The following is a 20,105-nucleotide window of genomic DNA, read 5'->3' as shown; positions in this document are numbered from 1 at the left end:
TTTTGAAAGTTGCAATTGAAGTTCTGAAAGCTCGGGAATTTCAATTGAAGTTAAAAAAATTACAATTGAAGTTCAGAATTTTCAATAGAAGTTCAGTAAATTATAATTGAAGCTCAGGAATTTCAACTGCAGTTCAGAAAATTACAATTTAAGTTCAATTATAATTTTCTGAACTACAAACAGAAATTCTAACCGTCAAATTTAATTTTCTGAACTTACGTACTTACTTAATTGGCGCTTAACCGTCTAAACGGTTATGGCCGTCCAACAATGCGCGCCAGTCGCTCCTTCGCTCCGTCAACCGGCGTCAATTGGTCACACCAAGGTAGTTTAAATCGTTTTCCACCTGGTCCTTCCAACGCCCTCTACCTCTGCTTCCATAGGCGGGTTCCGATAGAGAAACTTTCTTGGCCGGAGCATCATCTTTCATTCGCATAACATGGCCTAGCCAGCGCAGCCGCTGCGTTTTAATTCGCTGGACTGTGTTGATGTCTGCGTATAGCTGGTACAGCTCATCATTAAATCTTCTTTGGTACTCGCCATCGCCAAGGCATAGAGGTCCATAAATCTTTCGAAGAACTTTTCTCTCGAACACTCCCAAAGCCGCTTCATCTGCTGATGTCATGGTTAATGCTTCTGCCCCATATAGCAGGACGGGTACGATAAGTGACTTGTAGAGGATGATTTTCGTTCGCCGAGAGAGGACCTTACTTTTCAATTGCCTACTTAGTCCAAAGTAGCATTTATTGGCAAGATTGATTCTTCGCTGGATTTCAGTGCTGATTCCCAAATAAACGAAGTCCTTTACTATTTCGAAATTATGGCTGCCAACAGTAGCGTGGTTGCCAAGGCGCGTATGCGCTGACTCTTTGCTCGCTGGCAGCAGGTACTTTGTTTTGTCCTCATTCACCATCAAACCCATCTTTACCGCTTCTTTTTCCAGTTTGGAGTAAGCAGAACTAACAGCGCGGGTGTTTAGGCTGATGATATCAATGTCATCAGCATATGCCAGTAATTGCACGCTTTTATAGTAAATTGTTTCAGTGCGGTTAAGTTCTGCAGCGAATATAATTTTCTCCAGCATCAAATTAAAGAAATCGCACAATAGGGGGTCACCCTGTCTGAAACCTCGTTTAGTTTCAAACGGCTCGGAGAGGTCCTTCCGAATTCTGACTGAGCTGATGGTGTTGCTCAACGTCATTTTGCACAGCCGTATAAGTTTTGCGGGGAATCCAAATTCAGACATAGCGGCATATAGGCAGCTCCTTTTCGTGCTGTCGAAGGCGACTTTAAAGTCGACGAAGAGGTGATGTGTGTCGATTCTCTTTTCACGGGTTTTACACATATATTCCACCATCATCGATTGCGGGATCGGGTTCTTCAGCTCTGCGCGGTGAATTGCTGCCTCCATTTGGGAGAGCAGAGAAGTGTTCCCTCCATAATCTAAGCACTCTCTGGACATCAGTTACAAGGTCGCCGTTTTCGTTCCTACAGGAGCTTGCCCCGGTCTTAAAACCTTCCGTCTGTCGCCGTATTTTTTGGTAAAATTTTCGGCCGTTCGAGCTCCTCGCACTCACGCCTTTCTGCTTCTGGTTTTTCCTTCCTGAAAAGGCGTCTCGCTTCCCTTTTCAACTCACGATAGCGTTCACACACTCCTCTTGTCGCGCTCGCTTTTAACGTAGCCCTGTAGGCAGCGTCTGAGGCGGGTGCGTATTTTGGCTGCATCGAGATAATTGTCCGAGTCGATGTTAGTCCTCGGATCGTGCGCACATCTAAAACACTGTAGGCATGCCGTCCGTCTATCCCAACGTGATCGATCTGATTACGAGTATTTCGATCAGGAGACAGCCATGTACTTGATGTATCTTTTTATGCATGAACCTCGTGCTGGATATGACCATGTTTCGAGCACCGGCAAAGTCAATCAGCCTCAGTCCGTTAGGAGAAGTTTCATTGGGTAGGCTGAACTTTCCCACTGTAGGGCCAAAAACACCTTCTTTGCCCACCCTGGCGTTAAAGTCGCCAAGCACGACTTTTATATCATGACGGGGGCAGCGCTCGTATGTGCGTTCTAATTGTTCATAAAAAGTGTCTTTCACCTCATCGTCTTTCTCCTCTGTCGGCGCATGGGCGCAGATGAATGATATATTAAAAATTTTGCTTTTATTCGGATAGCGGCGAGACGCTTGTCCACAGGCGTGAACGCCAAAACTTGGCGAAAAAGTCTCTCTCCCACCACGAATCCGACGCCGAAACTGCTCTTATTCGTATGGCCACTCCAATAGATGTCACAATTTTTGATCTTCTTTCTTCCTTGCTTCGTCCAACGCATTTCGTGGATGGCGGTGATGTCAGATTTTGCTTTGACGAGGACATCAACCGGCCGGGCATCTGCACCAATCTCATTCAGGGAACGGACGTTCTAGGTGCATGCCCTCAATTCATTGTCCTCCAAACGTTTGCCATGGTCGTCATCAATAGAGAGTGTATTTATCCGAGGCTTGTTGTTATATTTCATTGGAGTATAGTTTTACGTGGCGGGTCCCAAGCCCAGCGCACAACCCGCTCAGCGGGGGTGAAAATATTACTTGCACGTTTATATAGCGAGCCGCTTGCTCCAAGACAGACGCTCGCTTGCAGCCGCACCTAGAGGTGTACAGACGCTGCCGATGAGGTCTCCCCCGGCTAGCCCTTAAACCGATTATGTCAGAGTGGCCTAGCCAGGTTGTCGTCTTCTCACATTAGCTCACTGCTAAACGGATGTTTAGCGGCTATCCAGAGGATACTTGGCCGCAAGCGACCGGCAGTAGTGAACTGCTTGAACCGCATGCAAAAGAATCGCTCTGGCCATTCCCAGGTGAATGGCGGTCAGAAGCTTTTCCCACTTTCGTGGACTTCTACACACGGCTCCACCCTCCTTTTCTGAACTACAAATAGAAAGTCTGAGCTTGAATTTAAATTTTCTGAACTTGAATTGAAAATTTTTAACTTCAATTGTAACTTTCGAACCTCAATTGCAGCTTTCTGAACTAAAATAAAAAAGGTATAGTATTAAAATTGGCGAATTACAAGTCAACTTACTGAAATTGTGAATTGCCTACTCGCGATTTGATGGTTTACTGCAACCAATAGTTCTGTTAGTTCTTCTCTTTACAACTATTTTAAATAATCTAATATATTATAAAAAAGTTGAATAAAAGAAATGTTAATGGATTTCAATTAAAGAAATGTTTTATTTATATAGCAGTATAATCCAAGTAAAAAAACGGTCATAATCCTAGTCAAAAGGCGGTCATATTAACGTAAAAATACTCGTAAAGTTACAGGTATATAACTTAAAAAAGGACGGCTATATGACAGTTAACGTGAATGTAAGAACAGTACAGCACTATAGTTTGTTTACATTTCGATAACCTAATACCTTAATGTGATTGTCCATACTGCTCACACATATACGGTTTTAGGTTATCGAAATGTAAACAAACTATAGTGTTGTACTGTTCTTACATTCACGTTATGGCAGTCATATTTTAAGTTATATACCTGTAACTTTACGAGTATTTTTACAGTATTTTTACGTTAATATGACCGCCTTTTCACTAGTGCTATGACCGTTTTTTACTTGGATTATACTGCTATATAAATAAAACATTTCTTTAATACAAATCCATTAACATTTATTTTATTCAACATTTTTATAATATATTACATTATTTTTAATAATTGTAAATTATTAACTATAAGTCTTAAGGAAGGAATAGTTTTTCAGTCTTGTTGGTGACCCATAAATACAAATTTTATTGTATGCGATTGTATGCAAACAAAGTTAAGGGAAACTTAAATAAATTAATTAATGATATAGAAAACAAAAGAGAAGAACTAACAGAACTATTGGTTGCAGTAAACCATCAAATCGCGAGAAGGCAATTCACAATTTGGGTAAGTTGACTTGTAATTCGCCAATTTTAATGCTATACCTTTTTTATTTTAGTTCAGAAAGCTGCAATTGAGGTTCGGAAGTTACAATTGAAGTTCAAAAATTTCAATTCAAGTTCAGAAAATTTAAATTCAAGCTCAGAATTTCTATTTGTAGTTCCAAAAATTAAAATTGGTGTTCAGAATTTCTGTTTGTAGTTCAGAAAATCATAATTGAAGTTAAATTGTAATTTTCTGAACTTCAGTTGTAATTTGCTAAACTGCAGTTGAAATTCCTGAGCTTCAATTATAATTTACTGAACTTCTATTGAAAATTGTGAACTTCAATTGTAATTATTTGAACTTCAATTGAAATTTCCTAGCTTTCAGAACTTCAATTGCAACTTTCAAATTTTTTTTAAATAAAATGAACAATTTAACATTTTTTCTGACAGTTAAAGTGGTGAATTGCCTACCAGTGGTTTGAAACCACTTGCATTCGTGTTGGCGCTTCTCTGTATCATTAATATAACAATATCTTTTTAATAATTCAATTAATAGACAAATATAAATTTTTTTCCTTTACATTTTAGAACTGTGTACAAAAATATGTAATTTTACATATCGAAACCTAAACAAAAAAGTATTGCAACTCATAATCAGGGAAGCTTTGTGTTGAATGTTGATTTATACAACAAAAATAACAAAATTCTTAACTAAACGATAACGTTAACTACCAAAAAAAAGTTATTTCACGATGCTTTCATGGATCGATTTACACTTAAATACCGATTTAAAATTTTTTCAGTTTTGACATTTTTTATATGCGATATATACATTCGGTGGAATAATTTTACATTGAGGGTACTTTATGCAATTTTCTTTCTTCGTGATTTTGCAATAATAAACGTAGGTACTCATAGTAATTTTTTGTTTTGAATTATGTGATTACAATATTTATAAGGACTATTTAGTTGATGGTATTGGTACTGTCAGTTAAATTCATCAGCAATTATTTATATTCAAAATATTTTTTTGTTATACATCTATTTTATAAATTTTGGTTAAAAATTATTGACAAATTCGTTGCAATTAGATTGCTTTAAAAATCTTTGCAAACTTTGTGCGATTGTTTAATATTATTTTAATTAGAGCATAAAAAGCTTAGTAACGTAGGAAAAAACTAAGAATTATTTCAGTTAAGTTCATCACAAATATTTATAGTCAAAATACTTTTTTGTTATACATTGCATTTAAATTGCTTTAAAAATCTTCTCATACTTTGTGCGATTGTTAAATATTATTTTAATTAGAGCATAAAAAGCTTAGATTAGTAACGTAGGAAAAAACTTAGAATTATTTCATTTAAGTTCATCACAGATATTTATATTCAAAATACTTTTTTCTTTATACATCTAGTTTATAAATTTTTGGTTAGAAATTATTGACAAATTCGTTGCAATTAAATTGCTTTAAAGTTCTTTGCAAACTTTACGAGATTGTTGAATATTATTTTAATAAGAGCATAAGAAGCTTAGAATAGGAACGTAGGAAAAAAAGAATTATTAGGTTCTTATATAATTTTTAGTCAAGATTATTTCAGTGTGTCTTGTTCGTTTGTTGTAGGTAGGTTTATGCTGTTGCAGAGCTGGATTTATTGGTCAGATACCGCCTTTGTTTATGCCGGTTGTGGCTCAGCGTTAAACACCGTCTCATGCTGTCTTCGAAGTCGATCCTGCCTTGCAGTTTGAAAACGTCTAAATGAATAGGAATGGACAATGTTAGTAATAATATTTAAAACAATTTAAATTACACTACCAAAAAGTACGCTGTTCACGAGTTTAAGTTTAGATAAAGATCGTTTGCCCTGTACTCCGTCCCAGTTAAAATTGAAAAGAACGTTGTCAGAGAAAAGTTTTCTCATTACTACAATAATGTCTGATGATGCACCTTTCAGCATAAAGATATATGATTTCTAAATGAAAACCACCAATTTAAGTTATGAAACACAATTAAAAATATTCAAAAATACCATTGATTCTTGATAATCATCTGAGTCCAACTTTTTCTCAATTTCATAAACTGAATCCAGCGATGTTAGTGGCATAACGATAGAGAGCTCGGTGTGAGTATCATTTTCCGTTTCTCCGCTGATACGGCATACTATTTTGTGCGTTTTCTTAATCAGAACTTTTGAGTCACGCACGACTTTATATTGAGCCATGACTTCTGCCAATTCTGGAGGCTGAAATGATAGCATAAATAATAATTAAAGAGAATCAAGGTATTGCGGCTACAATTACTAGGGTTTCACAAATAATAGTTCAATATTTCACTACGCACCTTTTCTTCAATCTTAGTCAATCTAAATTCCAGGTCGATATGCTTCTGTAATATTGTTTGTAGTATCGCTATTATATTTTCGTTTGTTGTAGGGAATGTTCCTTCGTTGGTTAAGGAATTAGTCGCATTATTCAAAACGGTACTGGTTGTATTTAAAGAGGAGTGAAAGGACGCGCTGTGTTGTGCTACATCGATGAAATCAGCGTTTGCTGAATCGGAATTGGAGGGAAGTACATCAATCAATTAGTTGTGTGAATGGTTGGTACTAGAGCTGGGTGAATTATTGAAATTGTTGTTTATAGCTTTCGAGCTATATGGAAATGGTTCGCTGTGTAGTGCTACATGGACCAAATGCGCATTTGTTGCATTGAAGCCCTTTGACAAGTAAAACTTTCGGAATTTGGCGTATATGGTTCGCTGGTTGTGGCGCTAGACGGATTACGGAGATTGGTGTTCTTTGCATATAATTTAGATGGAAACGGTTCGCTGTGTTGTGCTACATCCACGAAAGGGGGGTTTCTTGCAATAGAATTCGAAGCAAATTCATCGACCAAATTGGCATTTACTTTGCCCTTCACCAGCTTTGCCTTTTTAATTCTTAGTTGGTTGGCTGTAGAGCCAGACGAACTATGCAAATTGGCGTTATTTGCATATAATTTAGATGGAAACGGTTCGCTGTGTTGTGCTACATCCACGAAATGGGGGTTTGTTGCAATAGAATTCGAAGTAAATTCATCGACCAAATTGGCATTTACTTTGCCCTTCACCGGCTTTACCTTTTTAATTCTTAGTTGGTTGTTAAGTTAATTTTACCATTGATGCCTTATGAAAGCTTCTTACGAATATAATATATTTTCCAAAATAAACATTTTGGAAATGTTACGCTTTGGTGTGAACCTCCGCATGTCATCAAATTGGAGCAAGTGATAATATAAGAATATTAGTTAGAAAATTTGTGAAAAAGGTTATGAAGTAAGGGTATGAGAAGATATTTATTTTCAAAAGGAATACAAAAATACTTATGTTCAATATCTTCCCAGGAAATTTCAAGTCTCTTTTCATCCAACCTACTTCCAACCAATATACCAAGGGCTGAAAGTGACTCAAGTGGTGCTTCGTAATAATTATCGACTTTAAAAAATGCGTTCGCTACTACCACGTGCTTTCCCGATTCGTTTATTGTTTCTATTATTTTTATTGGACCTGTCTCCTTACTAAAGAAATATGAGTCCTTCTCTTTTTTTGGATCAATAATAAGAGAACCATATTTTGATGTTTTTTTTTTAAGCATTTTCTCTCCTGAAGGCGAAAATAAAGTTTCTACAAAATTTGATTGGGCTTTTTTATCAACTTTTTCAGGAATTGCATAAAATTTTCAAATTTGTATGCAGAGAATTGATCCAAAGTCCTATTATCCCTAGCACACGCAGGCAAATGCAACAAACAGTGGATGTTAAAGCTAATTAAATCGTCACCGTAAGTTTCACCAAAGAGGTTGACAAACTCGTCTAACATTTCTTGTACAACATTGGTTTCCGTTTCGCAAAATGTTCCACAAGAAAGTATTCGTATGCTGGCATGTAAAAGAAGAAAATGATAATACAAATTATCATCAACGCAACCTTTTAAAACAAATATCCCAGAATAAAGTAAAAACTGTCTGTCCAGTTTTTATTTTCTTCTAAATTTCTGCAAACTCTTCCGAATTCTGAAGGGACGTAGGAAGATATATAGTCAAACCTTGTATTCATTTCAGCAATGTTTCCCTTGTTCTCCCACCTGGCAACACTTAGGACAACTGTGTTTTCCGCTAAGTCCTTGTACTCCAGAAATAAAAGCTCGTGCGGGTGAATCGCATATAAATAGATGAACATCAAACCGTTTCATATCGGGGAATGAGCCTACTTTCAAGCCATTTATCCTTAATTGACTAACTTCCTCCGCGAAGTCTTTCAAAAAACCGTTTGCGTTTGTGGGTTTTTGTTTTCCTGAAAAACACGCAATAAAAAAATGACGCTCAATTGGATCACCGACAATTGATCCTAGAATCGGTCCTAGCACTCTCTTCGAACTTTCAAATGGTTTGAGACCATCAATTCCAACATCTATTAATACTTGTGTAGTGTTTTTTAGACTAGGAAACAACCTTGACTCCAAGTAGGACTGAATGCCATAGTATGCAAACTCACCACCGAGAATATTCTGTACTTCCACACTATTTTTGGGTGTTTCAAGAATTGTCTGTGCCGACAGCGGCACCTGATATAGGACACGTTCAGAAACACCAAAATAGCGCGGACCCAAACACGCGTGCGTAAAAATTCTGCTTCCACTGCTGATATACTTAACCTTTTCCAAAGTATATGCTTGCCTAAATATTGAATAAAAAATGTAAATGTTAGCCAAATCACTGTGTAGGGGCGACCCTGCTTAGAAAAACTTTTGAAACTAATTGAAAAAACTTGTTTCTAAATTTTTGATTTTTTCAGACTCAACTTTATGGAGTTGAATAAATATAAACCATGTCCCAGAGTCTCTCAGACCAGGGATGTCAGCTCAGTGGGTTTTACGGATATGAATTTGGTATGTTCTAATACACGAATATTCTGGTACTACCCCGACACACTCAGAAAAACTGGAATGAAATGGCGCTTAAGAAATTATTCCTCATTCGCATGGCCAAAATTTATTTGAAATGCAGCGGGACTGCTCCATATCTCTTGCACCATATGTATATTTTTATAGCTCATGCTGTTCAAGACTAGCACTACTGTTAAATAATTTGCCAAATAATTGTGCCCAGAACAAATTTTCAAATATATACAAATATTATGCTCCATATGTCAAATTCTCCCTCTTATGCTTTGATTGCAAGAAAAGTTGGAAGTTGGCTACTTTTTAATGTCAGATGGCGTTAGTGTTGCTCAATCTGCGGTTCTCCATAAAATATGCATAAGATTGAGTTAAACACATCTATATGAAAAACTACTTCTGTGACTGGACCTTAAACCGCTTTGCACCTTATATAAAATCCAACCCGAAAAAAGTGAACCGTTAGAGACCGAAGTAATTTTCGCGTGCTATTTGCATTGTTTTTATTGTTAAAGGTGATAATGTAAAAATAAATTGTAAAACATAAACAAAAACATGTCAAACTCACTAATTTTGGGGAATAGTGTTCTTGCTTTTTCATGACAGAAGTTGTTTTTGTGTTTTGAAGTTCCGATAAAGTCTCGTCAGTTTTTGGAATCCAAGCAAAAATAAAGAAGTGTCATATATGCTTTAGCTTTAAATCCAATTAGGTATGTAGGAGCGATGGCATTTATTTTGGCAACATAAAAGCAGTTAAAGCTGAATATTATCAACGTTTCGGCCCTTTTAAAAGTGTGACATAGATGCGCAGAACGAAGCAATTTTAAGCTTGTGGATGCATAATCTTCTATTTTTCTGTGTGTGATTTGTGGATTTCCTCTGACAACCTTCCAATTTTAAAAATCAACAATTATAGAAAAACTTATGTGAACGGTATACATACATATAATGAAAATTTATTTTATTGTAGTTTGAAACTGATTTCCCAAAATTTGTTGGCACGCAAAAAAGAACGCCAAATTTTGACATTTATAAATTAGACGTGGGGTTTTTTTTATTGTATAATTGCAGCTTTTTAGTTAGGAACGACGGTTTGGAAAATTTTCGGAAATTATACCCAACTCAACTGCCTTAGTAGACTATTTTCGGCACTGCTACAACAACAACAACAACACTATTTTTGGGAGCGAGCAAATAGGAGTTAACGAAACATACGTCAATCCTCTTCAAGTTCATCCGATGCTCCGCGTCCTCTCAAAACCACTAACCTGAGTTCTATGCGACGGGGCACCGGCGGACGCAGCAGTTTCAATGGCATTGTTGCTAACCCCGAACCAATAAGCTATGTTAACGAAGGGGGCAGTCACTTTTTGAAGAGTAAATACCATGGTGAATGCGCAGTGCGTGATGAGTTCCCTGACGCAACAATTATTAGGCCAGCAGACATCTATGGTTCAGAGGATCGTTTTCTACGTTACTATGCTCACGTATGGCGGCGTCAGTTCCGTGGTATGCCATTTTGGTATGCTGGGGAACGTATTGTAAAGCAACCAGTTTATGTATCTGATGTTGCGCAGGTTATTTTCAATTGCGCTAAGGATCCTGATACCGCTGGACAAGTTTACCATGCTGTAGGGTGAGTTTTAGCTAACATTTTTTATTATTAGCTTTTAAGCTATAAAGCTTTGTATTTCGCCTATTAACCGCTTGAATCCCTACTATGGCTAATTGTAGCGAAGTTAGTTCGAGGATAGCCTGTTGTTGTTGTTGTAGCGATAAAGACACCCCTCGAAGGCCTGTTGTCGAGTGGAGTGTTATCGATGTTGATGGTCCTTTGCCGGATGCAGATGCGATACTTTCCGGTAACAAGCACCATTAAGGTACTGGCACGACCATCTCGGGAACGATTTGGTATGACCACATTGAATCTTCAAGCCATCCCGGCAGGTAAGAATAACATAGATTAGAAGATATATTGTTTCCTATTCCAACTCACCTGTTCCTAGCTTTCTCATAAAAGAAACCAAGGCAGTACCTTCAATCACCGTGTACTAAAATCTTTTTTATCTTTACAGACCCAAACGTTGTCAGCTGAGTGAATTGGTTGACTAGTTCCATCGTGTTATGCGTAAAGATCCAAAATGGTGGGGCTATTGGCGCTACGACATGCGTTACGATCCTACCTTCGCCCTCAAAACCAAATTTACAGAGCTTATTTGTCCTGGTGCACCCATTGGCAATTTGTGTTTGGAACGTGTTGAACGAGAATTTGTTACCGATGTTGTGCGCGCAGATGTACCATGCTTAGAGGATTTGGGTGTTCAACTGACAGTTATGGAAGATCAAGTACCATGGGAATTGAGACCATTCCGTGCTGCTCAATATTATGATGCCGAATTGGGTGAATGGGAAGAGCCTGCCCCACCAAAAACTATTGGACATCGGGAGGAACTGCGTATGTTCGCATAAAAATACGGTAGCGGCAACAACGCTAATAACGAAAGCTCAACAAATCAAAAACAAAATGGGGCAAATGAAAGTTGGTGGCGTTGGTGGCCACGCAGTAATTTGAAGAAGAAACATTTACGAATACGTGAGCTACTTTTCTTTGTACTTGTTGTGCGTTCTTTCTGGTATGGTGTGACATCTAGTGAATTGTGGTCGATTATGTACGATCTTGGGGTAGACTTCAATGTTAAAAAGTTGGTCAGAAAATAAATAAAATAAAATTCTATTTAATTATGAAAACTAAAATGAGTTGCAAAAACAATTTTTTAATTTACCCGCCGTTTGGCATTGCTAAAGAGCACCGCAATATATGTTTGGCTTCCCACGATAGACGGCTCTATGTACCGGAGCGACCCGGGAAAACCCGACCAAAGGCTGTCGTTTTTGCGTTACCCCAATCAAGTTTTTGCGGCCTTCCCACAAGTTGTCATCCCCCAGTAGATCTTTGCAAAAGGACTGCTCCATGAAGGCGTTGAACCCAATCCGGGTCCAGAACCTAATCCTGGCTCAGCAAATTAATTTTGCTGCGTGTGTCTAAATAAATCTTTTTCACAAATCTTTTGTGGCACCTTGTTGTTTACGCCTAAGGCTGTCTCGTGCGCCAGAAACCCAACAGCACTTTCGACATAGCCTTCCTCAAGAGGCTAAGCTCATGGCAAGATTTGCAGACCTGCTCTGGGTACAATGTCCATAGAAAAGATCGTAAGAGCGGAAATGGAGGCAGACTCGCATTTATCAGACACCACTCAGTGTAATATAATCTATTTGATCCCGACATCGGCCACAAGGACACTGTCCTGGAACGTCAAGGCATATCTGTCCGGTCAGGTGACGCAACTTTAGAAATTATCAACATTTACATCCCTCCTGTCACTTGATGCCCCAGGGGATACTGCGCACTGGTGAAAATCGCATCATTCTAGGCAATTTTAGTGCGCACGACAATCTGTGGCATTCTGGTCAACAAGCAGACAGCAGGAAGGAGATGCTGGCGGATCAAATGGAAGAAACGGCGTTCTGCACGATAAACGGGGACGCCCCAATACGTAGATGTCGCTTTTTGTCGGCAATATGTATTGCATTCCTCGGTTGAAAAATCTAAACGGTAGGACGTCAAACACGCACATAAGCAAAAACAAAGCGCGTCTTTTATTACCCTCCCCGCCAAAGAGGAAGATGTCATCAAAACATGTTAAAACATCCAAAGAAGTAGCGCTAGATAGCCATGCCGATGCTCAAAAACAATGAGGGATTCAAATATCTAGCACATATCTTCAACCAGTCTTTGTTCACCTTCTTCAGCCAGACACACGAAGCCATTCTGCTCTCCCTGCAGTAAAATACGGCACATTACTGCTGGACTTGGAAGGGTCTCCTCTTCCTCCTTGTCTCAAAAGGGAAACCGTAAATTATCTTGGTGGTCGGCAGGCATCTGTGCAATTTAGAAACGAAACATCAAAACCAAGAAGAATTAAACAAGGGATGCCACAGGGTGGTGTCCTATCCCCACTTTTGTTTAATTTCTACATATCTAAGCTACCTTCGCCACCAGAAAGAGTTGCTATCGTTTCCTACGCCGATGACTGCAGAATAATGGCCACAGATCGATGAGCTTTGCAACAGAATAAACGGCTACCTTCCTGATCTCTCCAGTTTTTTCGCCGCGCGAAACCTGGCATTATCATTGTTGAAATTGTAGCAATCTATGTAATTCAAGTTTATGAAGAAAAAAATGTTTTGTCATATTTTTTTCAGTCGAAGAATTTTCTTACCATAATTTAAACTGTTTTCTGTATCGCTTAATATAATTTCAAATAAATTATTATTATAAAACCGTGAGATTATAATAGGTTACGGGCGAACTAAAAGATCACGGGATACTTCAGTAAATATGAAAGTTCGAATTTTAAATGCGACGACATTGATGTTATAGCGATAACCACACTTCTCGACTTCTAGGCCATTCCGCCCAGCCCCTAGTTCCATGAGAAACTTGGGGTCGCCAATGCCTCGGATGCTAAAGAAACGTGGTTCGCCACGGGTAGGTGAGGTTGACAATTGGGTTGGAGAAGCTATGGTAATTCTTTACTTTAGCTCACAACTGCTAAAACTCGTCCAAAAATATTGCGAGGTGTCAAAGACGCGTATGAACCCAGGACCACGAATACGAAAGCGAAAATTAAATAATTAGTTTCTGTCAAAAGATATTTCCAAAACCGAAAAATGGCCCTGGGGAGTTCCGAAACCGGGGGTGGGATCCAAAGTAATTTTGCGCAGAACACCTTTCCTGGGTGGGTCCAACACCGGTTTGGAGACCAAAACTATATCTGCGCAAAACACTTTTACCCAGCTTTTCTTGTGGGTTCAATAAAATCATCAAAATTACAACAATCACATGAAAATTTTCTAATTTGTGATCCTGGGCCCAAAGCACGTCTTTTGACACCCCTCCCAATAATTTTGCACGAGTTTTAACAGTTGTGAGCTAAAGTAAAGAATAACCCTATGATTTAATCAAATTATATATTTGAAACAATGGAAACAACTGAAAATTTTACACGAATACCACTCTTATGATTTGCCCAAGTGAATCTGATTCTCAGGCTCCAAATAGTATTTTTTTAGTATACTTGTGCATTATTTTTTTTACAATGTAGCTATTGGTTACTGTTAATTATACTTACCAAAAAAGGCTTTTAACTCATAGTCAACGCCACAAGATTTACCCGTATCGCCAGGCGCGGGTTGTAGTGACACAGGAACTGGACAATAAGGAGGAACCTCAAACGTTCAGTTTGTTGTGGCGGATATATTTGCTCATGCGCTAAATACAAGTCTTTACGAAATGTCAGACCAAGCACGTCCGAATCCTCACGTCCATATCTGAAAGCGACAAGTACTTGTCCAAACACCTTGCGATCTTTTTCGGGATCGATGAAAACTACCCCGGCGATAGGATCAACATGTGAAATGTGGTCGACGAAATCACGATGGGACTTTTTGGTGGTAAAGTTCCTTTAAACTTATTTCCTATTTTGGCATATAAATGCTAATCATGCGTTGATTATGTGTTTACACTCGAATTCTTAGAAATATTGCAATCACCACCTTAACCTTCGTAATATTAAATATTTTTGGTTAATCTCTACACCAACCATTAATGATTTCGATTATTTAAATATGTTATATGTAAACGCACTTGGGCAAAATTTGGTTTTTCCTTATTATTTATTTTTTCCATACAAATTTAACACTTTCTGAACGTTTTAAGAAATTGACACGAATGAAATGTACACTCCAATTCTTAGAAATATTGCAATCATCACCTTAACCTTCGTAATATTAAATATTTTTGGTTAATCTCTACACCAACCATTAATGATTTCGATTATTTAATTATGTTATATGTAAATGCACTTGGGCAACATTTTGTTTTTCCTTATTATTTATTCTTTTCCATACAAATTTAACACTTTCTGAACGTTTTAAGAACTAGCAACAACCAGCAAAAAATTTACACGAATGAAATGGTAAACAGAAAATTTTTGTGACGTATTTGAGGGTACATAGCATGTAAGAAAAGGCAAGCATATATGTATCGGGCATTTCAATTAGGCCATCTCATTCTGTCATACTAACAATTGTGGAACAATGTGGGATATTTTGTTGTTGGTCGCCATTTTTGGTCACTAGATTTTTGCTGGGGCATTCCAATAACATCGCCACAATTAACCAAGATGTTGCGTTTGTAAATATGAAGGAACAATGTCATACAAGCAATTCATTTACATTTACAGATTACCGTTTCTTGGATTGTTGCGCATTATTTTCTGATCTGTCTAATGTAAATTGGTGTCAATGTTGGAATCTTATTACAGCTATAGCCCATTATATTCCCATTATTACAAACTTTTATTTATAATTCATTATTGAATTCATTTCAGAAAAAAAAACTTATTTGAAAAGCAATAGTATATATATTTACCAAATACCTGTTAACCCTCAGAAGATTAAAGCTAAGTAATGGTCTGTCTTCTGAAATCAAAATCAAAAGAGAAAAGAACTTGGTTCATCATGGATAGTTAACAGGGCTCTATCTCTTCTTCATATTGGTTAGTGACGATAAAGGTTTGATCTATGAAAATTGTTTTAATCTGTTTTGATATTGATTTTGTAGGACAATATTCCTCACAAACAATGTAGCTAAACTTATGCTATAAACTTACTTACGATATCTAAAGAAAACCCTAAGGCATAGCAAATTTCTCAAATTTTGTGTGTTACAACAGGTAGTATGTAGTGAAGTGTTTTGGTTATTTTCTAACCTTACCTGTCGGCAACCCTATCCACAATTCAATCACCAAAACAGAGTGGCAACATAGCAACTTGCAACACCACTGGCAACATCCACGACGAACATTTAAAAACGAACCCAGCAAAAATCTAGTGACTGAAAATGGCGAACAACAACAAAATATCCCACATTGTTCCACAATTGTTAGTATGACAGAATGAGATGACCTAATTGAAATGTCCGATCCATATATGCTTGCCTTTTCTTACATGCAATGTACCCTCAAATACGTGACAAAAATTTTCTGCGAATCCGCCATTTGTTGTTTTCAGCTTGAAACCACAAGCGCAGCAACAGCAGGGTAATAAAAATTGATTTACAAATTATTTCGGATATAATAAAAACTAAATTTAAATTAAGTGTTGTGTGCGCTACGGTATTTGCATTTTATATTAATAATACATTTATATTTTCCACAAAGGAACAAAAATCAAGTAAGTTTTAATGCGATATGGGAAAAGCCATTTTCTGGGAAATCTAACATCATTTTCCCATATCGCTACACATCCATTCATTCATTTTCATTACTGGTGCTACAAAATCTGCATCGTTCAATCTGTTATATTGTAGGATTTGATTTAATATAATTTGAATTAATAAAAAACTATTATTTACAGGATATCGAAAATTTGTCCGCATTATCGCCAGAGGTAATTTCGCGTCAGGCAACAATCAATATTGGCAGGATTGGATACGGTAAGTCCACTGTTGTGAAAGCTATTTCCGGAGTTCAAACGAAGAGCCATTTTTTATGCAATGCCACGACAGCAGTAGCACCAACCTATCTGCCAATGCCACAACAGTCGGGCTATCCACCACAACCTGGTCCACCTGGTTGTCCTCCACAACCTCAACATCCAGGGTATCCTCTACAACAACCAAGTGCACCAGGTGGTTACATGGTCAAATGATCCCACCAACACAACCTGGACAGGCGCCAATGCCCAGTCAGCCACCCATGCCGGGTCAACCCCAATACCCGGACGTCATGGTTGTAATATATGCTAATACTACTAATATATTTCAAATATTACTGATGATTATTTTCGTATTATTTTCTTTAGCAACCACCTGCACCTGGTACTGGTATATATCAACAGCCGCAACAGTAGCCCAACGCCGTTTAGATCCCGATCAGATGCCTAATCTGATAAGCGTTATCGTTGAAAATCAAAATAGCGCTGATGGTGCTTTTATTACTAATGAACAGGGTTTATTACCACCATTGGTGACCACAAAATATGTGGTACAAGATCAGGGTAACTCCTCGCCATGTTACGTTAGGTAACGATATTGGAAATTAATTTTTTGTTTGGCAATTACATTGATCTTTTTCGTTTGCAGGCCTTTTTTTATTGCATACCTGCAGCAACTGATTTATTAAAAACAACAGCTTTGCCCTTTACACTTACCATCTCACCAATGGCATGCACGGTTGAGGATGAATATGAGCCACCCATTGTAAATTATGGTGAAATGGGTCCAATTAGATGTAATCGTTGCAAGGCTAATATGCAATTTGTAGATGCTGGTCGTCGTTTCCAATGTCTAATGTGTAAAGTAACAACAGATGGTAAAAAAACTCTTTCACTTTTACTTGTGTTCATTGATCCATATTTTTTCTCAACAGTGCCAACTGAATATTTCCAACATTTGGGCCACACCGGACAGCGTGTCGATAAATATGAACGTCCTGAACTTGTATTGGGTACATGAGTTTTTGTGTTAAAATTATTTGGGTACCGATAGCTCTCAAGGTAGAACCTCAACTCATATCTAACATCAATGCCTCGCATTCAGTTGTGGACGCTGTACGCACTACATTGGGTTCACACAGTATGGACAAACATATTGTTGATTCCAGTGGTAGGGCCACAATTTCAAATGATGCGGCAACCATTATGAAACTATTGGATATTGTGCATCCAGCCGTAAAACTCTAGTCGACATCGCCAAATCTCAAAATGCTGAGGTAAGTTTATTGTTATATTAGAATGTGTAGAATAAAAATGTTTCTCTTATCATGTCGGCGATGGCACCACTTCAGTAGTACTTTAAGCATGTGAAATCTTAAAACCAGTTAAGCCATATGTTGAGGAAGGCGTGCATGCACGTATCATCATTAAAGCTATACGCAAAACATTACAATTATGCATGACCAAAATATGACATGGCTGAACATGTCGAAGCGCCAGTCAAAGGAACAACAACGTGCTTTATTGGAAAAATGCGCTGCCACAGCAATGTCCTCCAAACTTATTCATCAACAAAAAGATTTCTTTTCTAAAATGGTTGTGGACGCTGTACTTTTCTTTGGTGGATCCAACGTCATACAAAAAATATAAAATCGCAATTTTAAATATAGAATTGGAATTCAAGGCTGAGCGTGACAATGCTGAAGTACGTATTGATAATGTTCAAGGGTATCAGAAAATTGTTGATGCTGAATGGCGTATTCTGTACAATAAATTAGTCAAGTACGACGCCAATGTTGTGTTATCCAAACTACCAATTTGCAGATCGTGAAATGTTCTGTTAGTGTACCAGAAGAAGATTTGAAACGTACAATGAAAGCTTGTGGTGGTGCTGTTATGACTACAGCTAATGTTTACTTTGAAGAACGTCAAGTTGGTGGTGAACATTTCAACATTTTCCAAGGTTTGATAGTGGGTTTGACGTTAATTTTATTTTTATATTTTATAATTATTTAAAGGTTGCGTTAATGCTAGAACTTGTACATTGATTTTACGTGGCAGTGCCGAACAATTTTTGGAAGAAACTGAGCTTCGTTACATGATGGTACAATGATTGTGCTGCGTACAATTAAACATGATTCTATTGTTGCTGGTAAGTTAAAATATAACTTGAAAAAAATGTATAATCTTAAATTATTAAGTAATATTATGAAAAGATTGTGTCCAACTACTTAAGAAAAAACTATAAAATGTGTGTCAGTGAAATAATTATTGCTTTCGGTTGTTAGTTTTGAGGCATTGTCTTCGAGTGCCTTCTGATGTTGTTGTTGTAGCAGTGCTTCGCCCCATCCTACAGGTCTGACCAATCACAAATTGTCATCAATGTCCTCCAACGGAAGTCCGAGGAAACTTGCTGTTTCAACAGGCGTGGACCATAAAGAGAGGGGTGTTAGAGGAGTTGGTTCCACATTACAATTGAAGAGATGGTTGGTGTCATGTGGGGACACATTGTAAGCAGGAACATTTTGTATGTCGGGGTTGATTCTGGATAGGTAAGAGTTTAACCTGTTACAGTATCCGAAGTTGGACTAGAGTGGCTCGTGCGGGAGCGTGCCTTCCTGTTCTGCAATTTTAGGGTATCGTTCTTTGATTCTGAATTCACCGGGCAATTCCTGACATAGAGGTCCGACACCTATTTATGGAGTTCACCAAGGACCTGCTTATATTTTTTGGCTTCATAGGCTGTGTTCTCAGGTGCCGTATTTCCTCATAGTGCTTACAGGGGTGACTCCTTAAGACCCTGGGCGGTGTTGGCTCATCAATCAGATGTCTGTTGGGATGCCCAGGTTCCTGGGTATTAAACAGAAACTGTTCGGTTAGCATTTCATTTCTTTCACTTATTGGGAGTATTCTCGCCTCATTATGTAGATGGTGTTCTGGGAACATAAGGAGACAACCCGTGGCGGTTCTGAGGGCAGTATTTTGGCAGGCCTGTAGCTTCTCCCAGTGGGAAATCCTTAGGCTTGGCGACCATATGGTGTAGGAAGCAATAGTGACTCCTTCTGGTGGTGAAGACAGCTATTGATATGTAGAAGTTAAACAGAAGTAGGGATATGACACCGGTTTGAATGTGAGTTTTTTTGAAGTTATTGCAAAAAGCGTTGAGGATTTTTAATATCTTACGAGGTACCTTTGTAGATGTTTCTGAGAATAAAGAATGAGACCTATTCAAACTCAATTTTCACCAGGACAATGCCGCTGAGACTTTGCTATACTTTAGCATGCAAAACTATACCCCTTTTTAGCACAACTATCATTTTTGATTTTATTAAATTTTAAAAATGTTTCTTCTTCTACAGTTCAGCATATCTTTTGCCACCACAGGCTGGCGATATGTTTGCGCATGACCGTGCGTTCGCTACTTTATAATGAATGTCAATTCCCATCACTGGATATTGCGGCGCGCGATTGACCAACAAGACGATGCCACGAAATCTTTGAGTATTCTTGATCTGAAAATTAATACACAACGAATTTGTACAACAAACGAACAACACAAACTGAAATAATCATGGTTAAAAAGTATCTAAGAATCTAATAATTCTAGGTTTTTTCCTACGTTATTAATCTAAGCATTTTATGCTCTAATTAAAATAATATTCAACAATCACGTAAAGTTTGCAAAGAATTTTAAAGCA

At 37.8% G+C, this 20,105-nt stretch overlaps 2 pseudogenes; both read left to right on the top strand.

Annotated features, from left to right (window-relative positions):
- Positions 1 to 10,127: 10,127 nt before the first annotated feature.
- LOC137237890 (NADH dehydrogenase [ubiquinone] 1 alpha subcomplex subunit 9, mitochondrial-like) lies at positions 10,128 to 11,604 on the top strand (annotated as a pseudogene).
- LOC137237884 (T-complex protein 1 subunit eta-like) lies at positions 11,375 to 19,879 on the top strand (annotated as a pseudogene).
- Positions 19,880 to 20,105: the final 226 nt, after the last annotated feature.

This window comes from Eurosta solidaginis, chromosome 1 (genome assembly GCF_040869045.1).
Source record: "Eurosta solidaginis isolate ZX-2024a chromosome 1, ASM4086904v1, whole genome shotgun sequence".
Lineage (NCBI taxonomy): Eukaryota > Metazoa > Arthropoda > Insecta > Diptera > Tephritidae > Eurosta > Eurosta solidaginis.
Note: the sequence above shows the minus strand (reverse complement) of the source record. Positions and strands in the feature narration are given on the sequence as shown.